This window comes from Gracilinanus agilis, unplaced genomic scaffold (assembly GCF_016433145.1).
Source record: "Gracilinanus agilis isolate LMUSP501 unplaced genomic scaffold, AgileGrace unplaced_scaffold22038, whole genome shotgun sequence".
NCBI lineage: Eukaryota > Metazoa > Chordata > Mammalia > Didelphimorphia > Didelphidae > Gracilinanus > Gracilinanus agilis.
The window spans coordinates 1-4,763 of NW_025353624.1; the positions used below are offsets into that span (position 1 = coordinate 1).

The following is a 4,763-nucleotide window of genomic DNA, read 5'->3' on the forward strand; positions in this document are numbered from 1 at the left end:
CAAATATATATATATATATATATATATACATACATATATATGCATATATATATACATTATATCTAATTTCTCACCAATATTGAAAGGACATGAAATGATAACTAAATGAAAGGAAGATTAAGAGATTACCAAAAAAAGAGGAGAGGAATGAAGCAATAGCATTATATATAATTAATGGGTATAAGTAATTTTTTTCTCCTCACTTTTATAGACTGTGTTGAATTTCTTTTTTTAATCCCATTAAATACTGTACTATGCTCATTTGGGGAAATGACTTAAATCCCCTCTCCATTAAAGAAGTTCCTGTGACAGTCATCAAGATGATTTTCATGATTACTTCCATCATAACATTCACTATTTCTATCTTCATCATTGTCATTGTTGTAAACATCATCTTCACCCCCCTCATCCTTGTAATTAATATCAACAGCACCATCATAGAAATTCTGATGCCCATCATCAGCATCATCACATTTCTCATATCAAGAGAATCAAAGAATCCTAGAAACCCAGAATTGAAAACTATAACAGTAGGCATTGAATGTCACTGCTACTTAAAAAAAAAATGTCCCCTACATGAAAATATCTGAAAAGGGTCATCCACATCTGCTTAAAAATCTGTTTTGAGGCCAACTAACTACTTCTCAAGAAATCTTATTCTACTTTTATATGACTAATTTTAGCCATTTTTCTTTCCCCAATAGAAATAAAAAATACATACATATTTTTGAATTTGCACTATTTTCTATTTATTCTTCCCCTGAGGGATAAACAAACAAATAACCACAATAAAATTACTACCACCATCATCACCAAAGTAAAAAAAAAAATCTATATAACAGGCCTTCAAATATTTCAAGGCCTTGATTCATATATGGAGAGGACTTTAGATTCCTGTATTCTAAAACCTTAATTTTATTGCTAAGGAAAGAAAGGTCCAGAGAAGTTACATGCCTTGCCCTATATGGTAAAGGATGAAAATGGCAAAGCCATAGGCAGCTTCTAAGTCTCCTTCTGGAAGTTCCGCTCATTTGTTGTCTCTTTCTCAAACTAAACCCTCAAAGATCCTTTATCCAGACCTTATATCACATTACCTATTACTTCATAATATTTTACCAACCCCATCGTTTCCTTCAAAGATGGATGTCTGTAAGGTGTAAGGGGGAAAAAGGGTTTTTTTGGGTTCAATATATTAAAAGATGGTCACCAGAGGATTGAACTATTATCAATCATCAATTAAGAATCAATTAAGAATAATCTCAAGTCAGAATTGACTTTTGTGGAAGTTTATTTACAATTAGGAAGGTTTAAGGTAGGGAAATTGAGAGAGAGAAACTCTGGCCCGGACCAGAGGCCCAGACCAGGTAAGAATTTAGAGACCCCAGCAGAGGGGCGCAGAGGTTAATTAAACAAGACTTCTAGCCACAAGGCCTTTTATAATTAGAGAGGCAAGAGAAGCCTCCTTGAGGGTAGAGCCTCCAGAAATGCCAAGGGAAGAGACAGAGAGTCAGTCTAACTTACCCACCTGAGAATTCAAAGGGAAGCAGTCAGAGGTCCCACCAGAGTCTCAGCATTCCAACACTCCTCCATGAGCCAAAAGATGTCCTAACCAGATGCTCTCTTCCACCAAATACCCCAGCTGATTAAGGACCTTCTCCTTTTAAAGGGGTCACTTATGCATCACTTCCTGTTCCTCCCTCCTAATTTGCATGTCCAATAACAATAGACAATTCTCATAGACCGCCTAGGGGGCAGGTCAGTTGATTCTGATTTGTCCCTCACTCTAGCACAAGTGGGTTAGGACCTCCCAGAATTGGAAGGTGTTCTCATGTTTGGTGATTAAATCTAAAGATGGGCAGTCTACACTGCACTACACTTAATCTAATTATCTAATTATCACAAGGGCACTTGCCCTGGAGAAGACTGCATTAAGACAGTGCCAAGTTGCCTTGAAGTGTTAATCCCAGCTTCTTCTGTCTTCCCCGAAAGAGGCACTTCTAGCTCTCAGCCTAAGGTCCAGAACCTGGGACCTAGACCTGGAACTGCTATAAAAGAAGCCAGTCATTGGACCAAGAAGATAGTTTGGGAATCCTACTCTCCTGTCTCAGCATATGTGCAACAGACATGGAGGAGGTAAGTCAAGCCAAGGCAAGCAGTTTTTTAGTCTTCCCAAGACCTGAAGAGTCCCCCAACACCTCCACTTCACCTATCATAGAAAAGTCCTAGTACAATTGTTTGGAACATGACTAATGAATTTGTAAGGCCTGGAGTTCAGAAGGTCAAGAGACTAGGTTAAGCAAACCATGTCAGAGATTGGATGAGACTGACTAGAAAAGGACAGCTTATTGCTATTGTTTGTCCTTCCTACTCAAAGAGGAATAATGGCATCATGGTGTTGGGATCAAAGTTCATTGTGTCTGGCTATAGCTGATTTGTCCAATATGAACTCAGAAGGGTTTACCACAGCTCACTTACAAATAGCTCATTTGAACATTTCAGACTGAGATGCCTCTATACTTGAAAATTTCCCATTTTCTTTGTGCTACTTCTATTCTGTTTTGCTCATGGAATATTATACCTTCTTTGGTGAAGGTGTACCATCCTGGCTGGTCCTATGCCATTACTTCCCATGTCACACAACCAACACTAAAATTCTCCAGAGAAACCTTGAGAGTAATCTTGTACCACATCTTCTGACATCTATATGAGTATCGCCTTATTCATGTTCTCCTTAAGATAGCTTATTTTTTTAAAGTAAATGTACTTTCAGTATTCAAATGTGGCCAGCCCATCAGAGTTTTGCTATCTGCAGTATAGTCTGAATGCTTGGCAGTTCACCTGGAGAGAGGATCTTGGTACTGGAGACCTTATTTTCCCAGATTTTTTTAATAATCTTGCTAAAACCATTCCATTGGAAGGGATTCATTTTTCTGGCATGGAACTAGTAGAATGTGTAGGTTTCACAGGCATACAACAAAGAGGCTAGCACAGTGGCTCTAGATCTTCAGGTTAGTAGACAACCTACTACCTCCTCTCTCTCAAACTTTTTTTTTTCAGTAGCCCATCATCTATGTAGACATTCCTTGGAAAGTATACTGACAAGGCATGTGAACTTATCCTTGGCATTCAAAATTTCTACATTGACTGTGATCAATGGTGTCATGTATGAATGGAGAAGTTCTAGCTAGGGGAGAATCTCAGTTTTATGTTGATTTTCAGGCTCAAATTAGCATAAGATGAAGAGAATTGATTCATTCTCGTGAATTGCAGCCTCAGAGGCTATATTGAGCATATAATCATCTTCAAATAAAAAGTCAAATACCAACTGTCCCTCCACTTTATGTAATGAAGAGAAAGTAGACAAAAGGATGGGCATTGACGCTAACAAGAAGATGCCAAAGTAAAGTATTAAGCTAAAAGTCAATGTTGTCTGAGTGGCTGATTGACATTTCTTCAGATCTGGGATAGTGGTCTATTGTGGGCATCTTCACCACAGAGAACTGCTGAGGCCTCATTGTGGCCTCCAAAGGTCCTACTCTAGCATAGTAGGTACTTTGTCAATAAATTTCCTTCTATTCTTCACAGAGGCAATATGTAAAAAGCTCAGTCCCTGGATAAGACTATACAATCCTGAACTATGTATCTACTGTGAACTGAACCAAACCTACTATGTTGTAGATATAAGGCACTGGAGGAAACATTCTGTCTATGAAGGCCAGGCTGATTTGAGATTTTACTGGATTCATTAAAAGTTACCAGAAGACCAGGGACTTAGAAAGAAAACCAGAATTAATACATTGAAATGTCTAAATCTAAACAATTTCCCCATTCCCTTCCCCAACTATGAGAACCTATGCAAGGTGTTGTCCACTGACTTCCCTTTTGAGGTAGATGGGATTCTTTCCTACCACAAGCAAACCCATTATAACCAGGCAGCACTCCATTCATTGAATCTCTGTGCCCTTATTTGTTTTTTGATTTTCTGATATCCTTGGCATGACGATGCCAGTTAGCCCTCTGACAACCAAGCTAAACTAAACTGTGTATCAACAAATGAAATGAATTTCTATTAGGCTTTGTAGAATGTGTGCTATAATCTGGAGGACCCCAAACCAGCCAGTGCTCAAAGCAGTTAGTCCAAAGTCACAAGCATCATGGAATACTGATGAGCTCCTCTCTCCAAGAGACCAAAAGCCTTTTGCCTGAGTCCTTCTGTGAAGTGTTCCCTGTTATTGCTTTGTTCAGGTAAAGGGCTAAAGCTGAGGCCTGGGGATGAGGTTTGAGTTCACCCCATTCAATGAGAAAGACCTGAGTTATCAAAGCCTCATTCACTGTCAAAGAAATAAGGTGTACCCAGGACTGAGTTTGCTGCTCAGAAAGATGTCTTATAGCTTCCCCAATTGAATAGTATTCAAGTCGAGTTAAGCAATTTTAACAGCTAAAGTGTTTCTCAGTTGGCCTATTTAAACATATAGTATTCCTCAAAACAAACTGTCATCCTCACCAGGCCAATCAGGAGCTCTTAGCTTGATCAAATGCACCTTATTCAGTGATGGATGCATTACCATACTAGATCTTAAGCCAGTGCATTCAGTAATACATGTTTCTTCCACTAGTTGAAAAGTTTTATTGGGCTTGTGTTTTGGTCTCTGTATTAGCAATACTTTCTGAGAAGCCAAGAATGATTTTCTTCCCTTTCAACATTGCTGGGAAACCATTTCCTTTTAATTGAGGGAAGCTTATGAATCTGACCAAATATTCAC

The 4,763-nt window shown here is 38.6% G+C and overlaps 1 pseudogene; it reads left to right on the top strand.

The window, feature by feature from the left end:
- The first annotated feature begins 3,314 nt into the window (after nucleotides 1-3,314).
- On the top strand, nucleotides 3,315-4,062 carry LOC123254434 (annotated as a pseudogene).
- Nucleotides 4,063-4,763: the final 701 nt, after the last annotated feature.